Source organism: Molossus molossus, unplaced genomic scaffold (genome assembly GCF_014108415.1).
Source record: "Molossus molossus isolate mMolMol1 unplaced genomic scaffold, mMolMol1.p scaffold_m16_p_1, whole genome shotgun sequence".
In the NCBI taxonomy this organism is placed as follows: Eukaryota; Metazoa; Chordata; class Mammalia; order Chiroptera; family Molossidae; genus Molossus; species Molossus molossus.
The window spans coordinates 35,678,639-35,700,158 of NW_023425344.1; the positions used below are offsets into that span (position 1 = coordinate 35,678,639).

The 21,520-nt window shown below is 39.9% G+C and overlaps 1 protein-coding gene across 2 annotated transcripts in view; it reads right to left on the minus strand.

The window, feature by feature from the left end:
* The window catches only part of FRYL (FRY like transcription coactivator), a 273,487-nt gene that overhangs the window by 246,506 nt on the left and 5,461 nt on the right, over positions 1-21,520 (minus strand). The window lies entirely within an intron of this gene.

Consider the following 21,520-nt stretch of genomic DNA (forward strand, 5'->3'; position numbering starts at 1 on the left):
GATTTTGAGAGAGAAAGAGAGACATCCATCAGTTTCCTCCTGTATATACCCTGACCAGGAATAGAACCCACAACCTAGGTATGTGCCCTGACTGGGAATCAAACCACAACCTTTTGGATACATAGTGCGCCAGCCAACTGATCTTTTTTTTTTTTGCATTTATCTTCAGATAGAACTGGAGGGAGAGAGAAACATCGATGGGAGAGACACACATAGAGTGGTTGCCACCCACACAACTCCAACTGGGGCCAGGGAAAAACTGAGATACGTGCCCTTAGCAGGAACTGAACCCAGGCCTCTCTGGTCCACAGGCCGATGCTCTAACCACGGAGCAAATCCAGCCAGGTCCAGCCAACTGATCTTTGACAAGAGAACAAAGGCAATAAAATGAAACAAAAGGAGTCTTTTCAGCAAATGAGGCTGGAACAACTAGACATCCACATGCAAAAAAATGAATGTAGACGTAGACCTTGCACCGTTCACAAGTTAACTCAAAATTGATCATAGACCTGAATGTAAAATGCAAAACTATAACACTTCTAGAAGAAAACACAGAAAAACCTAGGTGACCTGGGCTATATGGTGATGACTTTTTAGACACAATACCAAAGGCACAATCCATTAAAGAAATAATTAATAAGATAGATTTTGTTAAGATTAAAAACTTCTGCCCAGCCAGTGTGGCTCAGTGGATTGAGTATCATCCCAAGGACTGAGAGACCCCAGTTCCGTTCCTAGTCAGGACACATGCTCAGGTTGAGGGCTTGATCCCCAGGAGGGGACCTGCAGGAGACAAGCGATCATTGTCTCTCACATCAATATTTCTCTCTTCCTCTCCATTCCTCTCTAAAATAAAAAAATAAATGAATGAATAAATAAATAAACAAACAAATAAAAATACATTTAAAAAATAAATAAAAAAACAACTCTGCTCTGAAAGACAATGTCAAGAGAATGAGTTGACAATACACAGACTGGGAAGACAAAGGATTATCATCCAAAAATACAAAGAAATCTTAAAACGGAACAATAATGAAATGGCAACCTGATTAAAAAATGAGCCCAAGACCTTAACAGACACAAAAATGATATGCAGATTACAAATAAAAATATGAAAAGATGCTCTACATCATATGTCATCAGGGAAATGCAAATTAAAACAAGATGGCACTACACATCTACTAGAATGGCGAAAATCCAGAACACTGAAAAAAAAACAAAAGTTTTCAGCTTTGGTTGTCATTAAAACAAAAAGGCAAAATTGTTTGTAAATTAAAAAGTGATGTATGTATTGCTATATCAAAGATAATGCCACAATTTCTACTTATCATAAACCAGTCTTCCCATTAAAATTAATTTTTGGCCTGGCCGGTGTGGCTCAGTGGATTGAATGTTATCCCACGGACTGAGAGGTCCTGGTTCCCTTCCAGTTAGCCATGCCCAGGTTTTGGGCTCGATCCCCAATAGGGGTTGTGCAGACGGCGGCCAATCGATGTTTCTCTTTCATCCATGTTTCTACCTCTCCCTTCCACTCTCTCTCTAAGAAAAAAAAAAAAAAATCAATAAAAACATTTTTATTAAAAAAATTAACTTTTGTCCTGGCGGGCTTTGCTCAGTGGTTAAGAGCATCAGCCTGTGGTCCAGAGAGACTGGGGTTCGGTTCCCACTAGGGGCGCGTGCCTTAGATGCAATTTGTCCCTGGCCCTGGTTGGTGGTGCGGATGGCAGCCATTTGATGTGTCCCTTTCACATCAATGTTTCTCTCTCTCTCTCTCTTCCTCTCTCTCCCTCCCACTCTGTCTGAACAAAAAATGGAAAAATGTCCTCGGGTGAAGATAAAAAAAAAATTAACTTTTGAAAAATAATTTTGGATTTTGTTCCTGGGTGTAACAAATAATTTTACACAAAGACAAAAGTGACACACAGAAATCTTTGCAAAGACTGGTTTTATATGGTCTGTCATGTAAACTAATTCACAATACAATAAAATAAGTTGTGTGAAAATTTTAAACTGTGTTGATAGACATTTTTCTAGTGAGAGATCCATACTTTTCATCAGATTCTCAAAGGGGGCCTTGACCCAGATACATTGACAAGATTAAGAATGAGAAGTTCTTAGGCATAGTGAAATCTAAACATTCACCCACTATTAAGCACTGCGCCTTCACGAAATCTTCTGACCTCCACTCTGTGTCTGCTGCCCCTTTCCAGGGACAGAAAAAGAAAATATCGTCACCAAGTAGTTAGGGAAGTACTAGGGAACATCAGAGTTATTAGATGAAAGAGGACACATGGAAGTCAATTAAATCACCCCAATAATTATACTTTTTAAACAGGATACATTCACATATGATTGAGGGGATCCTGAAAAATAACTGGGTTAGCAGACATTTGGTCCATGTCAACCCATTTACCTACCCCGAGGGCCATTACTAGGCTACTAAGGCATGAAAGATTACTACAGACAATATAGCCACAACACAATTACTGGACCAATGAAACATGATAGTATTTTTATATAGTACTCCTGTAAACCATAAATATAAATAAATATTATGGGCTATCTGCACCTGAGGAAATTTTCTAAGCGTGGCCTTTTTTGTTTTTAATTTTTATTTTTTTTAATCCTCACCGGAGGACATTCCTCCATTTACCTTCAGACACAGTGGGAGAGGGGGAGACAGAGTGTGACAGAGAGAAGGGAGAGAGAAACATCAATGTGAGAGAGACATGTCAACTGGTTGTCTCCCGAATGACCCCAACCAGAGCTGGGAACCAAACCACAACCAAGGCACATACCCTTGACTGGAATCAAAACCTCCGACTCTTCGGTCCCCAGGCTGACGCTCTAACCACTGAGCAAAACTGGCCAGGGCTAAGCACAGGCTTATTAAAATATGTTTTTATTGATTGTTTTAGAGAGGAGGGAGAGAGACAGAAACATTGATCTGCTGCCTCCTGCACACCGCCCACTGGGGATCGAACCCGAAACCTGGGCATATGCCCAGACTAGGAATCAAACCAGGACCTCTCAGTCCATGGGACAACGCTTAATCCACTGAGCCACAATGGCTGGGCCTAAGCGTGGATATTTTTGACAGGACCAAATATAAAGGACCTTTGGGCATGGACCGAATGTCTCCATGGATGTTTTGGACAGAACCAAATGTCCTATAAGAAATAATCGGGCTACATATGTCAAGACATTAAAATGTTCATAAACTTTAACCCAATAAAGGGGTATTTACCAAAAAGAAATAATCCAAAAGCAGGTAAAAATATATACATATGTGTATGCAGAAAGATGTTTAACAGTGGTAGACTAGTTAAGAGCCCAGGCAAGCCAGCCTGGTAAGACTCACTTACAGGCTATGCAACATGAGGTAAGATTCTTAACCTCTCTGCTTCCACGCTTATACATATATTTTAAAAAGGTACAGAAAAGGGAGCATAGGGGACAATGAAAGTACCTATTACAAGAGGGTTTCATCAAGATTAAAGGAATGAATACATATTAAAACATTCAGCACACAGATGACTTCTGTAAAGGTGTGTGCACTTATTTAAAAATACTAAGCATCAACTCTGTGTTAGGCACTGTACTAGGCAGCTGGACTATATCAATGAACAAAACAAAGAATCTTGCGACCTCTTGTAGCTTACGTGCTAACAATGGGAGACAATAAATAATATATGCACCCCAGCGGTGTGGCTCAGTGGACTGAGTGTTGTCCCATGGACCGAGAGGTCCTGGTTCAACTCCCAGTCAGGACACATGCCCAGGTTGCAGCTCGATCCCCAGTAGGGGGTGTGCAAGAGGCAGCAGATGGATGTTTCTCTTCACATGATGTTTCTATCTCCCGTCCTCTCTCTAAAAAAAAATAATAAAAATTTTTAAAAATCAATAAAAACATTAAAAATATACATGTAATAAGAAAACTATGTGAATACAAAGCTATGGGGGCAAAAATGGAAAAAAAAAAATCAAGGAATAGCAAGTGCCAGGGGTAGTGGGGGTTGGAATACATACAGCTCATTGAAAAGGTGACATTTGAGCAAAGATTTAAAGAAAGAGTCAGCGCTCTGGCCAGTTTGGCTCAGCGGGTAGAGCATCAGCCTGTGGACCAGAGTCCGGATTTGGTTCCCGCTAAGGGCACGTGCCTCGGTTGCAGTTTGCCCCTGGCTCTGGTTGGAGTTGTGTGGGTGGCAACCACTCGATGTGTCTCTCTCGCATTGATATTTCTCTCTCTCTCTTCCTCCCCCTCTCTCCCTTCCACTCTATCTGAAGATAAATGCAAAAATGTCCTTGGGTGAGGATAAAAGAAAAAAGACAGAAAGAAAGAGTCAGCAAGGAGGAAAGCAGGAATAAGCATGTCCCAGCCATGGGGAAGAGCCAAGACAACGTCCCCAGGCGGAAACATGCCTGGCACATAGAGCAAGAACAAGGGCGATCAGAGCAGATAAGCAAGGGAGAGGTAGGAAAAAGTTATGAGGGACCAACTCAGGTAGGGCCAAGGAGACAAATGTGCTGTGAGCTGGGGAGCCACTGCAGAGTTTGCAAGACTAACGTGATTGTCATATATTTGGAAAGGTTCACTCTGGCTACTGTGCGGAGAACACAGTACAGGAAACCTCTCAGTAGGAAGCTATTTGTGACTGAAGTGTTGGTAAAACCCTTGTCTTTCAGCATGAGAAATTGGTTTGGATTCAGTTAACCTTCTAGCTCTGTTCCCTAGGAAACCATACAGGCAGAATATCAGCTGTGTTACTAGGCAACATTGCTTATGGTAAAAATGGCCCATTGGGCCCTGGCTGGTTTGGCTCAGTGTATAGAGCATCAGCCTGCCAGCAGAAGGGTAGCAGGTTCAATCCTGGTCAAGGGCACGTACCTGGGTTGCAGATTCAATCCCCTACCCCAGTCAGGGTTGTGCAGGAGGCAATCAATCCCTCTCCCACTCTCCCCCTTTCCATCCCTTCCTCTCTTATCTTTAAATAAAAATAAAAAAAAAAGCAGCCCTGGCCGGTTTGGCTCAGCAGTTAGAGTGTCCGGCCCACGGACCAATGAGTTTCAGGTTCGATTCCTGTCAAGGGCTCATACTTCGGTTGCGTTTGTCTCTGGCCCTGGTCAGGCCCTATGGGAGGCAACCAGTCGATGTGGCTCTATCATGTCAATGTTTCTCTCTGTTTCTCTCTCCCCCTCCCTCCTACTCTATCTGATAAGAAGTAGAAAAATAACCTCAGGCGAGGAATTAAAAACAAAAACAATGGAAAAATACCCTTGGGTGAGGATTAACAATAAATAAATAAATAAATATAAATGACCAATTGGTAAATTGCTTGGGGCTGAGAGAAACTATCAATAGCTGGTGAGTGGCTGTAACATTGGGCTTATGCAGTGACTTATGTAATTAGGCAAGTACCTTATAGGGATGCTGGGAGCTATGCTCATGGGTTGTTACACAAGGTAATGGCTCTTGTGGAACATGGGGCCCCTAAGCCAGATTAGCTACACACCCACTCATGTGAGCCTGTACCCACACCTAAGCTACAACTGGAAAGAGAGGAGACACACAGAGTATAGCTCTGGCTGTTCTCTCTGTGGACTGCTGCAAGGACCCCCCACCAAAGAGAACATCGGTGCTTCCCTACTGGTAAGCTGTTTCCTGTCCCTAACCTTGCAAGTGAATCTCATTCGTAATGTGGCCTATGGCAATCCATAGACCTGCCTAGCTGAGCACTAAGAAAATTCCCTGACTAGGTGCTGCTCTACTGCAGTAAACCAGGCAAGAAATAGTAGTGGCTTAGACAAGGATGGTAGTAGTATAAATAGGGAGGGGGAAAAAAAGTAAGATTATAAATATAATTTGAAGGGGAGCTTATAGGATCTTCTAATGCTTAAAATCTGAGATGTGACAGAAAGAGTAAAGTTAGGGATAATGTCAAGGTTTTTGGCCTTTGCAACTGGAAAGATGGAGTGAAAATGTGGGGGGAGGAAAGACTGGATATCAGTTCAATTTTAGACAATTTTGAGTTGAAGGTCATACATCATCTCACTTTCTCCTCGATGACCCCAGAAGGCTGCAACAACTCCAAGAGTCATGAGTTCACATTACAACATCCAAAAGAAAGGGCATACCTTCATAAAATGAAGAAAATCAGAGTCCCAGCAGAGTTCCCTTATGAGTCACTGTGCCTAAACCAATCATTGACAAAGAGAATAGAACTAATACAACTGACTTTAGGCCGAGCACCATTCACAAATTGCTGCCTTTGGGCTGGTTGGGGGAAGCCCAGGAAACACACCAGCACTAAATAACCTGAACAAAAGTGGGCTTCTATTAGCAAGGAAAGAGGAATGACTAACAGGTGCAATGTGTATCCAAGGTATTGTCAAAGGTATTGGATGAACCATCCACACCAATGTTAGAAATCACCAAAATAAAAGAAGTGAGATCAACAATAAAGTCCAGGTACAAAATAAGACAGGGAGCCAGGTGACAAAGGGGAGGAAGTGACCTACCCTCTGTCCCATGAAGAAAAGACATCTAAACAAATCCTGTAAAATTTCACAACCAAAAGATTATGAATGATTTGAGGAAAAAACAAGAAGAAAGAATCTGACTAAAACCAGAAACTCTCCATTGTCACAGAGCAATGTCTCAAAAATTTTTCCAGAGTGAAAGAATTATGACCTACCCTCTTACATCCAAATGCTCAATCAAGTGAAAAGGCAGAATAAAGACATTATCAGACGTGTAAGGACGTTATCACTTGAGGATCTCTAGCAAACAAGTATGGAAACCCAATCAAGTAGATGTGAGAGCAAAAGAGACAGTGGAAATGATCCCAGAGTGAAATGAAAAAGGACTCCCAGGATGTCAGCTGTGCAGCAGGACTAGACAATAACTCATCCTATTAAAACAGAAAAGCAGTGAGCTCCATGAAAGGAAGAAAGGAATGGATTCTCTTCCAAAGGCAGAATAATTAAGAAGCTGGCTTAATGACAGGAATGTGATGTTTCTTTCTCAGTAGAAAAAGAAAGATGTGTAATAGAAAACTCCAGTAGAATGCTGCTGCTGGTCTGCCCACAGCTTTCCTCCCTTATTGCTAAAGGAACCTATTTTTTTTTTTTAATCCTCACCCGAGGATATTTTTACATTTATCTTCCAATACAACAGAAGGGAGGGAGAGAGGAAGAGAGAGAGAGAGAGAGAAAAACATCGATGTGATAGAGCCACATTAACTGGTTGACAACTGCAAAACCCCAAGTGGGACCGGGGACGAACCACTATCGAGGTTCGTGCTCTTGTCCAGAATTGAACCTGGGACTCTTTGGTCCATGAACCAATGCTCTAACCGCTGAGCCAAACCGGCCAGGGCCTAATTTATTTATTTGTTTATTTTTTTACAGTATCAAGAGAGAAGCATATGATTAGAGAAGTAGCCCTTCCCCTAGACCCATGGGACGAATCACCACAGATCTAAACTACACCTGGAAATCCCATTCTCCTTTGCCAGCAACTGGCCTAAGCAACTGCTCCTGCCCAATCCGTGGACAAGCAATTCAGCTCAAGTTAATGAGACACATAGGAAAGTCATTTGGGGAGCTCCTTGAAAAATATTCCTCCAAGTTAAGAAAAGAGATCTAAGGGTGGGGGATTTCTTTAAAGAGAGTTATTGGGCAATAGGTGAACTTGAACATGGACTTGTATATCAGATACTAATATTATATTAGACATAAAGACACACCACTCACATCCAAAAGACTCACTACCAGGTGTGAAGAGTATGGCTAAGCTATTAGCTTCATCAGAGTTGCCTTCAGCTTTCAAGAGGGTTGGTTTCACTATTCTCTGGATAGCTCCCAGCACATAATTCAGAAAGGCAGAGTACAGGATAAGCCATTTCTGCCCAGCACAGAACTCTTCTAACGGACAACTCCTCTAACAGACGATCTCAACTCCAGATATGCCCCTTGTGCTGGCTGACAGGACGTCATCACAACCAGACAGCTCCAGCTGCCCAATCCTGCCCCCTCCTTTTCATTTTGTGCAATCTCAAGTCTGGTTCAGCATCTGCTTCCCAAAGAACTCAACCTATGGCAATTAACAATGTTAAATTTCCTGAATTTAATCACTGTTCCATGATCATAAGAGTCCTTTTCTCAGGTGACATGTGATAAAATATTTCAAGTTAAAAACTCATAATCGTGGCAACTTTCTCTCAAAAGAGTCACCAAAGTAAAAACAATAACTACAGATGTAGACAAAAATAAAGGAAACGACAAATAGAGCAAAATGTTTATAACATGAATTTAGGTGAAATTTAGACAAGAGTTCACACTACTATTCTCACAACTTTTTTAAAAGTTTTCAAACATGCTTCAAAACTAGAAAAATCAAGAAGCAGTAGCACCCATTCTATCTCCCTCTTCCTGTAACTGAGAAAAAGATGCTTGGAGCTAAGCAGCAACTGGCAGTAAGAGAAAGCTCAGGACAATCACGTGTGTCATCTGTGGTAGGATATTCTGTAAAATGCTGCCAAAACCAACCAAAATAATACACCAGAAAAACAAAAAAGCTGATCAAGGAAGTCATGGTTCAAATGTGAATAATATACATCTATGACATGACTTTGAGCAATTGATGGATTGCAGGAAAAGAGATTCCATTTGTCTTTGATAGTAGGAACATCACCCTTCTATTGGCGTGGGGTCATGATACCCATGTGTAGAGAAGGAAATGTTAACCATAACTCACTATTCCACTTTGTGATGAGTATCTGCACAATAATTAAAAAGCAAATGAACAACATAAAGCCCCCAAGACTTCACTACGGTTACAGAACAGAGTGTACCTGTTTTCAACCTGGTACAGCTGATATGGGTTAAGGCAAAAGGGAAAAGGAGACAAAGCAAAGAGTAGGATTCCAGTTTTGAATCCCGTTAAGACTAAAAACCTCCTCTAAACATATTCTACCCGACTCTTTTTTTTTAATCTTCACCCGAGGACATTTTTTGATATTTTGTTCAGATAGAGTGGGAGGGAGGGAGGGAGAGAGGGAGAGAGAGAGAGAAAGAGAGAGAGAGAGAGAGAGAAAAACATCGACGTGAAAGGGACACATCGAGTGGCTGCCACCCACACGACCCAACCAGGGCCGGGGACAAACTGCAACCGAGGTACGTGCCCTTAGCGGAAACCGAACCCGGGTCTCTCCAAAATGCAGTCTGACGCTCTAACCGCTGAGCCAAACCAGCCAGGGCTACCTGACTCGTTTTTTTAACAATTTTAGTGAGCTGTAACTCACTTACCATGATGTTCACCAATTTATTCATTATTTTAATTAGGTTCTTGGTCTTTTTATTGAGTTGTAAGAGTTCTTTATACAGGGTGGAGCAAAAAGTAGGTTTATAGTATGCAAAAGTTTATTTTTGTATTATTATTTATTAATTGTCGTATTGTTTTCCATATGAACAACTGTCAACCTACACAAACCCTGTATATCCTAAACAAAAATCCCTTATTAGATACAATTCGCAAATTTTTTCTCCCATTTTGTGGGCAGTTTTTTTCACTTTCTCAATGATGTCCTTTGAGAGGCACAAACATTTTTAATTTTGATGAAATCCAATTTATCTATTTTATATTTTGTTGTTTGTATTTTAGGAGCATTATCAAAGAAGGCTTTGCCTAACCCAAGATCACTAAGATTTACCCATATTTTCTTCTAAGAATGTTATAATTTTAAGCTGATACATTTAGTTCTATGACCCATTTTTAGTTAATTTTTGTGGATGGTGGGAGGAAGGGGTTGAACTGCTTCTTTTGCACATGGATCTGCAGGTAGATCTCCAGGTGTCTCAGCACCATTTGAAGAGACAAAACTATCCTTTCACTGCTGAACTATCTTGTCAACTACATAAAAAGAAAAATTGATCATAGGGTTCGTTTCTGAACTCGCAGTGCTAGTCAGTTGATAATATATGTACTGATGCTTTTCCAATTAAGATAAAATCCACACAATACAAAAATTAACCATTTTAAAGTGTACAATTTAGAATATTCATGATGTTTTCCAGCCAGTATCTCTACCTAGTTCCAAAACATTTTCAGCACCCCACAAGGAAACCCATACCCATTAAGCAGTCACTCCCATTCCCCATTCCCCTGACAACCACGTACTGAATTAGTATCTCTATGGATTTACCTGTCCTGGTTATTTCATATCAATGGAATCACACAATATGTGATCCATTGTGTTCAGCTTCCTATATTTAGCATAATGTTTTTAAGGTTCACACACTTTGTAGCATTAATCAGTACTTCACTCATTTTTAAGTCTAAATAATATTCTATTGTATTAATATATCGACTTTTGGCTATCCATTCATCAGTCGATGTACATTTGTGTTGTTTCTACCTTTTAGCTAATGTAAACTGCTATGTAAGTACTGCTGTGAATATTCATGTACAAATATTTGTTTGAATACTTGTTTTCAATCATCTTGTGTACATACGTTAAAGTGGAATGTTTGGGTCATATTGTAATTCTGGGCTGACTGTTTGAGGAACTGCCAAACTGTTTTCCACAACAGTAGCATCATCCCACATTCCTACGAGCAACATACGAGGGTTCTCATCTCTCCACATCCTCGACAACACTTATTTTGTTTTCTGACTCATTTTCAAATTTGACATCCAGGACTTATACAACACTTCAGATGCAGTCTAGCTAGTACAGAACAAAGTACAGACTAATACCTTTCCTCTTCTGACCCTCCTCCTCCTACTATTAGTCCAGACTATGATTCTATGAAGACCTTCTGGTAGTCACATCACATTTTATATCCATACTGAGTTTATTACAGTAATTAAAATACCCAAGTTGTTTGGATTCAACCACATCTCCCTCACCCCTATAATTATACAGCTGTTTTCTGAACCCCAAACACCCAAACTCCATTAAATTATGTTAGCTTTGCCCCACCATTTCAGTCAGAGATATTATTTTCAAAAGTTAACCTTAAAATGTTCATTATTTGACTTTGGGTGGTGGGCACATAGTGCAATACACAATCTTGTAACAGAAATCCACATCTGAAATCTATATGATTCTGTTGACCAATGTCACCCTAATAAATTCAATTTTAGCCCTGGCCGGTTTTGCTCAGCGGTTAGAGCATCGGCCTGCAGTCTGGAGGGACCCGGGTTTGGTTCCCGCTAAGGGCACGTACCTCGGTTGCAGTTTGTCCCTGGCCCTGGTTGGTTGTGCGAGTGGCGACCACTCAATGTGTCCCTTTCACATCGATGTTTCTCTCTCTCTCTCTTCCTCTCTCTCCCTCCCGCTCTATCTGAACAAAAAATGGAAAAATGTCCTCGGGTGAGGATGATAAAAAATAAATAAATAAATTCCATTTTAAAAAATTTCATTTCATCGAAAAACTTGATAAGCATACTATGAATGTTTTCATTCACATCATTACAAAAATATGGACAGTGACCTTCAGTATGAGACTAGAATAGAAATTTTTCCTCCATTGTCATCAATTTATTTTCCATTAATTTTTGGAGATGCTACTCAACCAATCCATCTCCACCTAATTTTGTGGTCATCCAGCCCACATCCTCCCCCTCACTAAAAGGGAAAACTTTATAAAATATCTGGCTAAAATCCGATTATACCCAGTCTAATTATCCTATCTAAAAAAATAGGGTTAGTCTAACATTATTGTCTTTACTGAGCCCGTGAAATACTTTCCTTTAAAAATCATAAATCACAGGATATCTCACGTTATACTTTAGATTATCATGACAAAGGTGTTGCCAATTTACTGTAAATTGATGTTTTTAAAATTCTACAAATGTCTCTCCTCAACCATATAAAGTTCAATAGGAAAAAAAGTTTTCCCCATGTGTTCACAAAAAAAAAATTAAATGAGTAAACTTTAAAAGAAGTTTTGTTTCAAATAACATAAATATTTTACTGAAACCAATCTCCCTAATTCCTTTAAGAGCATATTCCCAGCCCAAAAATCTTTTACAAAGTTGCTCCAGTTTACAATAGCCTCTCCCTACTGTGTCTTTTCATACCCACTACTATCCACTACTCGCGTTGACACTAGGTCATCTGGTGCTTGGTATGTACTTACTGCTTGTTAACTGATAATTTTCTTATTGTCTACAATAGAACTCTGTGGAGAAGAAACTCTAACTTCATCATAACCAACATAGTATAGTGCTTAAAATAGGTAATTCATATAATATTTATAAACCTATAAAGAATGTGAAGTAAAAAATATCTGATAAATCTGAAGACACTTCGGGATCCGCTGTTTCTTTAGGGCAATTGTAGTGTGGTAACTAGAAGGAAAAGCAGGGGATTCCTTAGGATGAGGCAGCCCTGTGCATGTTTCAAGGTAGTGGGCAAAGAGGCAGGAAAGAAATGAAGACACGGAAGGTGAAATGTGGAGTGAGTGACTTCTGGGGCTCAAGGGAAGAGACGTAAAGGACATCTTTCTGAAAAGGGAAAATTAGGTACGGAGACATGTTAAAACAGACGTGGGTTAAAAGCAGTAGGTTGTGTTAAGAAAGACAGAGAATGCTGGTTTAGGTCCTAATAGGTATTCACTAAGTACTTTATCAGTTTCCTGTTGCTGTGGCGACAAACTACCACAAACTGAGGGGCTTAACACAACACAAATGTATTATCTTACAGTACTGCTAGTCAGAAGTCCAAAATAGTTCTCACCAGGATAAAAACCAAAGTGTCGGCAGATCTGCATTCCTTTCTGGAAGCTCTAAGGAGAATCCATGTTCTTGCCTTTATGGGTTTATAGAGGCTGCCACTTTCTTGGCTCACAGCGTGTTGTCTTCAAAGCTAGCAACCACTGGTGATTCCTTCTCCTGAGTCCATCTCTCTCTGGTTCTTCCACCTCCTGCTTCTTTTAAAGACCCTAGTGATTACAGTAGGCCCAGCTGATAATCTAGTCTCCTCTCCCTATTTTAAATTAACTGATCAGCAATCTTAATTCCATCTGAAGCCACACTCCCCTTTGCTATGTAACACAAGATTCACAGGTTCCATGGATTAAGATGTGGACACTTTTGGGGAGGCCATTAGTCCGCCTGCCACAAATACTATTTTATGTTTCATTAATATCTTTTCATTTAATCCTTACAACAATTCTATGAGGGAAATCATCTTTTACTCATTTTATGCATGAGTACTCTGAGGCTACCCATGGCACTTCTAAGGACTTGAAATAACTTAATCCAAACTGCCAAGCTTATAGGAGACACTATTATAAATGTTTGTGGAACTGAACCAGTACAAAGGATTCAAATGGCAGTGTCCACTGGCCTGTTTCTAAAGCCGTGGGGGGGGGGGGGGGCGGGTGAAGGGAAATATACAAAAGTAAGGCTTTTCTTGCCACCTAATTCAACCAAAACCATCCCTCGTCTCATCACTTTATATCTGAGATCTCTGTGCATTATTCTGTTTGAAAAAAGGTTTTTAAATCTCTACATTCCATGCTACCTTCCATTTAGGCTTTTGGTGTATGAGAAGAGATAGTGTGTTAAGAAATAAGGCTAAAATTATGCGAAAAGAAGACATACTAGATGTGAAAATCCAATGCATTTATGTATCTCTGAGTCCTCTTACCAATTTTGGATGAATTACAGAATTTAAATTTGTAGATTTCTTCCTAAATTGTACAATTTTAGGTTTCAGATCTGAACATATAAATTTTTTTTTAATCCTCACCCGAGGACATTTTTCCATTTTTTGTTCAGATAGAGTGGGAGGGAGATAGAGGAAGAGAGAGAAACATCGACAGGAGAGGGACACATCGACTGGCTGCCTCCCTGGTTGCCCAACCAGGGCCGGGGACAAACCGCAACCCATGGACGTGCCCTTGGCCGGAATCGAACCTGCAACTCATTGGTCCGTGGGCTGATGTTCTACCGCTGAGCCATATAAATTATTTTTTAAACTATTCCAAGCATTCAGATAAATTCAAGATATAATATATTGGATTACATATTAGCCACATTTTAATGTCTTGACACATATAACCCATTACTTCTCAGGCTCCCATTAACAGTATGGGACTGTATCCTTTAATGATTGCTGGGGTGATATAACTGATTTCCAGGTATCTCTTTCTCATTTAGTAATGATCTCTTATGATGTTCCTTGGCCCTTCCCTAAACACTTGGGTAACAATAATTGTCTACTCATGTCCTGAAAAAAAGGCGAGACGCACAGAATGGAGACCTGTGATAACAGCAGCAGCCTTGGGGTTAAGTGGTTGGCAAATGTCATGACTGAACTTACATAAACCTCTAGAGCAGCCATTTCTATTCTCCTGGATGATGGTCTCTGCTTGGAGAATGTGATGAACCTATGGGCCTATGAACCTATGATGAACATATACTCAAAATTTTTCATACTAATTATTTTATTGAATTTTAAATCAATTCCAAAAACGGATTTTATAAAACCAATCTTTGCAAGAATATCTATATGTCTCATTTTTGGTTTTGTGCCAAAATTTGCTACAACCAGGAATAAAATCCGAAGTATGCAATAAACCAGATAATTACTTCTGCCAAGCAGATGCCAAAGTAGCAATGACTGCTGGCCGGAAAGCCTCTGGCACCGAAGCCCAGTTCTAGGAAAAAGTCCACCCTTACCTCAGTCTCCTGGGAAAGCTGGGAAAACAGGTGCGAGAAGGCTCAGGTCCCAATTATACAGGACGAATGTTAACTGGAGTTAATGAGTGTTTCCCAAAACAGTGACATTTTATACTTGTGTATTTATAAAGGAAAAGATACGGTTTCAGAAATTAGGAGATATTAAGATAAATTTTAAATATTTAGGGGGAAAAGATCATACCAAACCTACTATAACCCCACTATTTAATCATTCAAAATGTATTCTGTTCAGAGTGGATGTGCATCCTTCAGAGGCAGGGTGATCGAGCCAATAAGGTGAAAAGAAAATACGTATTATCTTAGAATTGAAATGTAAGCTTCACTAATACTGGACATGTGAGACTGACAACAGCACCCTCTCTTGGTCCTGCGTCAGGCACGTCAGTCTCGGGCGCTTATGTGAACTATGCTGGCACCACAGATTGGCTCCCCTGACCTCCAGTCACCGATGGGCTATCTGAACAGCACTTTAGTTGTTTGGGAGCCAAGCACAGTTGTGGAAATACAAGATTTCTCCACAGCATCACTCCAGTGTCCTCTCCAGCTTCCTGGGTGACAAGAAGCGTGTGGCAGTGGCAGTGGCAGCAGAGGCTCCTTGATGGGACTTCCTAACCCTGGGCTGCAGCTAGGGCTCTGTCCTGCAGCTTCCAGGGCACCTGCCGGCAGGTGCAGCAGATGTGGCACAAACTCTGGATTCCCTCTGAGCCGCCTTTGTGGGTGACATCCATATTGGCACCCTAAAACCTGCAGTTAGGCCCTGTTAACAATTACGTAAGTACCTAATACGCTGTATTAAATCTCTTCTAGCTTAAGATACTCGGAAGGGGTTCTGTTTGTGACCCAATACACACCCAGTGTCTCCTAAAGGAAATGTTCACACCTGCAGGGCCATTTGTGATGTTCTCACTGGTTTGGTCACATGTGGCATACAGCAACCTCCTGCAGCTTACATGGGCCCAATTAAGTATATTGGCAGATCTCATTAAAATTGAATCACTCACTAATGAATTTTTAAAAGATTTCTGGGGGGAAAAAAGGCACCTTAAACACAGTATTAGTAAAGCAAAATAAAAGCAAGCAGCAAGAAAATGGTAGAACTGACATCTGCCTGTTACCAATACCAAGGTTGTATTAAAAACTGTAAGAAAGTAATTAATCTGTAAAATGTAGAATTATAAAACTTTTAGGAAAAAAAAATCTTTGAGACCTAGAACTAGGTGTAGAGTCCACACATGACACCAACAGAAGAATTCATCCAAGAAAAAAATTATTAAATGCAGTGTATAAAAACAAAACTTTTTTGCTCTATAAAAGACCCTGTTTTCAAATAAATGTCTCCTATAAATTTTTTAAAAAAGAGACCCTGTTTCCATGGCCAGCAATGCTCAGTGGATAGAGCATCAGTCCGCTCACGAACGGCTGCAGGTTCTTTTGATCCCCACCCCAGTCGGGGCTGGAGAGGAGGGGAGGCAACCCATCGATGTGTCTCTCTCATGTGGATGTTTCTCTCCCCCCACACACACACACTCTAAAAATCAATGGGAAAATATCCTCAGGTGAGGACTGACAGAAACAACAACAAAAGACCCTGTTAACAAGGATGAAAAGACAAGCAACAGATGGAAAAAAAATTTTTAACAACCATCTACTGGACAAAGGACTTTTATCTAGAATATGTAAAGAACTCTGGAAACTCAACCATGAAAAACAATCCAATTTGCTCATTAGGGAAACAATAAATTTACCATTAAGGAACAGCAAATTAAAAACACAATGAGATATCACTACACAACTATTAGAATGACTAAAATTTTTTAAATAGTGAAAATACCAAATTCTGGCAAGCATATGGAGAAACTGGATCTTTCACACTTTGCCAGTGGGAATATACAGCCACTCTGGTGAACAGTCTGGCGGTTTCTTATGAAACTAAACATGCTGTCCTGACCAGTTTGGCTCAGCGATTAGAGCACTGGTCCATGGAACAAAGGGTCACTGGTTCGATTTCTATTCAAGGTCATATACCTAGGTCGCAGGTTCAATCCCCGACCCCAGTCAAGATCATATCTAAAATTCAATGAAAAATATCCTTGAAGATTGACAAAAATAAATAAATAAGCCCTAGCCGGTTTGGCTCAGCAGTTAAAGCATTGGCCTGCAGACCAGAGAGTCCCAGGTTCAGTTCCTGTGAAGGACACATACCTCAGCTACAGTTCGGCCCTGGCCCTGGTTAGGGTGGTGTGGTGGCAACCACTCGATGTATCTCTCTCACATCAATGTTTCTCCCTCTCTCCCATTCTGTCTGAAGATAAATGGAAAAATATCCTCAAGTGAGGATTAAAAAAAAAAACTAAACATGCTTACAATACAACCCAGCAATTGCACTTTTGGGAATTTATCCCAGAGAAATGAAAACTTTTGTTCACAAAAACCTATACAACTTGATTCATAACATCACAAAACTGGAAACTCTTATGTTCTTCAACAGGTGAACAGTTAAACTGTGTACTGTGGTACATCCATACAATGAGTACTACTCAGCAATAAAAAGAAATGAACTACTAATATATACAACAACTTAGATGGTTTTCTAGGGCATTGTGCTGAGTGATTCAAAAGGTTACATACAGTATGATTCCATTTATGTAACATTCTCAAAATGACACAATTATAGAGATGGAGAAGAAATTCGTGGTTGCCAGGAAACAGAGATGAGGAGGGTGGGAAAGGAGGGGATCTTGAGCTGCATGAAGGAGTTTCTTGGCAGTGATAGAACAATACTGTATATGGATTGTGGTTAAATGAAGCCACACATGAAATGTTATCAAATTACATAGCACTACACACACACACACACACACACACACACACACGAATTTGTGCATCAAAAACTGTGAAATCTGAAATGGCTACTTATCAGTATTACACCAATGTCAGTTTCCTGGTTTAATGTTATGTTATATCAAATGTTATGTTATGTTATGTTATGTTATGTTATGTTATGTTATGTTATGTTATATTAGACATTACAACTAGAGGGTACTGAATAAAGATTACACAAGACTCCCTTAACTATTTTCCACAACTTCCCATGAGTCTATAAATATTTCAAAATAAAATGTTTTAAGCAATGACATTCAATCATACTTATTTTAAAAACTAATACGTTAAGTGCAATCAAAAGCATGCAAATAATGCATTCTAAAATGCTTTTCATCTTTATCTCATTTTTTGTCAATTTCTTATTATGTACATAATATGTAGCATATAATTTACAACAAACTTATACATACTAGGAATGCAGACAAATGCTTTATACTGCTGAGTATAACATAAAATTTCTGCAGACCTCTGTTATAGAGACTATGAAAGTCTACGATTCTATCTATCCCTTACACTTTTCACTTGGGTAAGCATATGCTAGAACAGGAAAAACACTGGACAGGGAGTCGAAGAGAACTCAATTCTGTCCACAGTTTAAACAAGTTACAACATCATTTCTCAGCTACAAAATGTAAGAGCTGTATCAGATTATTCCCAAAGCATCCCAGATCTAAAAACATGACTGTATGAATTCCACAACAGGAAAAAAAAAAATGAAACAACCATAAAGAAATCTATGACTAAAATTCTAACCAGTATTTACTGAAAGTATACTAAGGGTTCAGCACTGCCATGAACAGTAAACACAAGACACAGGTCTAAGTTGTCATCAACACAACAAAGAAAAGGGCATCTATAAAGATAACTTTACCTCAAAATAAGGGAAAAGATTAATTACCAAAAGATCCAGATTAAATAAAACTATAACAGGCACATGTGGCATTTTACATGCATCCTCATAGTTCTTTAAGGTCTCTAATTTCTGCTCATGGAATTAATTATATTAGGTTCTGTTTTACAACAAGTATCCTGGTGTACAAGCTTGGGGTATGGGCCTTGCAAGAAGTAGAATGCGTCTTCAAGGCACGCGAAGAACTATTCTCCATATACTTGAGTTAGACTTAAGACTGTATTAAGAGGCCCTGGCCAGTTTGGTTCAGCAGCTGGAGCATCGGCCTGTAGACAGAGAGTCCCAGGTTCGGTTCCTGCTAGGGGCACATACCAAAAAAAAAGACTGTGTTAAGAGGTCTATTATTCAGGGGAAGTTAGACATCTACACCACCCCTGTTACACCACCACCTTTCACCTAGAAATATCACCTACCTGAAACATAGTCCAAAACCAGAAAAGAGGCAAGAGTCCTCTAAGCAGTAAAAACCAACATAACAAGGTCCTGACACTAATGCTCCACGCACACACAGAAGTCCCTTGGCTCCCCACAGAGAGCCTTCTATTATTTTTATCCACCATTCAACAAGTGTGATGATGGGTACATACTGAACATATTAAATTAGAAAGGCAAGGAAACTTCTACAGACAAGTATAATGAGAGCAAACAAAGAGATACAGCTAACAGTAAAGTAATAAGCAAATCGACCCCAAAAACCAGACATGATTTAGAAAAGAATGGTTTCACAAACAAATGAACAAAACATGATGATCTGTATATTGCTGATTGAGGAGACTAATGGCTGGAGGTTCTTCTGCAAAGACACATAAATAGAACCACCAAAGTTAATTTTTTTTCCAGTGTGACAGACAGCATCATCTGCCCTAGCTGGTTTGGCTCAGAGGTTACAGCATCAGCCTGGACACCAAAGAGTCTCAGGTTCAATTCCCAGTCAAGGGCTCATACTTGGGTTGCAGGTTTGATCCCCAGCCTGGTCAGGGTTATGCAGGAGGCAACCAGTTGATGTGTCTTTCTCACATGATGTTTCTCTCTCTCTCTCCCTCCCTCCTATTCTATCTGAAAAAAATTAATGGCAAAATAAATATCCTCAGGTGAGGATTAAAAAGTAGACAGCATAATCCATCTTAAATTTTAAATTCTTAAATGAAGAAAGCCGAAAACTGCATTTAAACTATCTTTACAACGTTCTTTGGTATTGAAATAAATTATATCACATCTGACTATTACCATGAAATAGACAAAAAATAAAACATGGAATCTTGAGAAGTTGAAATATTACGTTGAAATCCATTCAGGCAACAAAACATACATGCAAATATTTTATGATTTTTTTAAGTTGATTTTTCAGAGAGAAAAGAAGGGAGAGGGAGAGAAACATTGATATGAGAAGTAAACATCAATCGGCTGCCTCCTGCAAACCCCTTACCAGAGATCAGGGATTGAGGCCGCAATCCTAGCATGTGCCCTAACCAGGAATCAAACTGCCAACCCCTGGGTGCACTGGAGGACAGCTGAAAGAGACAACTGTACAGAGATGGAATGATTAGTGGTCTTCTAGGGCTAGGGAGGGAGAATGGGAACATGATGGGATGATGGAAAAGTTCTAAAACCTGATTACTCTGGTTGTGTAAAATTCTGGAATATATTAAAAACCATTGAATATTGTATACTTTAAATAGATGCATTGTAAGGTACATATATTATATCTCAATAAAGCTGTTATTTTAAAACTTTAACTCTCGTCTGGCTGGTGTGGCTCAGTGGTTGAGCATCGATCCTTGCACAAGAGGTCGCCGGTTCGATTCCTGGTCAGGGCACATGCCCAGGTTGTGGGCCCAATCCCCAGTGGAGGGCATGCAGGAGGCGGCCAATCGATGTTCTCTCTCATCGATGTTTCTATCTCTCCCTCTTCCTTCCTCTCTCTCTAAAATAAAGAAAGAAAAATTACTTAAAAAATAAATAAAACTTTAACTCTTCACAAAACTTGACAAATACATTAACTGTGCCATTATAATCATACTCCACAGTATGTACTCATCCATTAGTCTTCCTGGCCTGGTTGACCCCATCACTAACAAACAGTCCTACAAGGTCCCTTTGTTAACAATCCAGTTCTTTCCCCACGAATACAAAGATCAAGTTACAGGCATGGCAGAAGAAGGGGTGTGGTCTATTTTGTAGAAGTTAGAAATACTTCACACTGTATTTTAATACAAGTGATTTTTCAAAATAATTACTGTCATACCATTATTGATTAAAGGTATCTATTTACTATAGGATTTTGAGTTTAAAAGAATGTCTTACTACTCTTGTCAGCAAAATGTGAATTATCTGCTAGAAGACAAATGTAGTCTCATAATGGCAGTCTTTGAAATGAATGATTCCTATAGGGGTACATGAAAAGACACAGCAATGTTTGTTGAATTCCAGAAATATCCTGCCACCTGAGAATAACAGTTAAAAAAATTAAAAAAAATAAAAACTCTAGTGCTCACACATTTTTGTTGTTGATGCTGTTAATCCTCACTCGAGGATATTTTTCCACTGAGTTTTAGACAGAGTGGAAGGGGCATGGGAGTAGGGGGAGAAACATCAATGTGAGAAAGACACACTGTTCAGGTGCCTCTCGCACATGCCCAGACCCCTACCAGGGTCGGGGAGCAAACCTGGAACCCAGGTACGTGCCCTTGACCAGGAATGGAACCCAAGACCCTTCAATCGACAGGCCAATGCTCCAACCATGCAGCCAAACTGGCTAGGGCTAGTGCTCACACATTTAATGTAACAGCTCCATGGACTCCAACCCATCTCCTAGGGAAGACCAGGTTTGTTTGCTAGGATACTTTGGAAGAAGCAAGGTAGAACAATAAATAAAAGTGAGTAATAAATTCACCTAACTGGCACTTTGTTTTCCCTGCCTTTAATCCACATGTACCATTATGTCTATTTAAGGATCCTACTCAGAGGAGCTCATAACTTATGGGAGAGACAGACTTAACCTCATCTTCAAT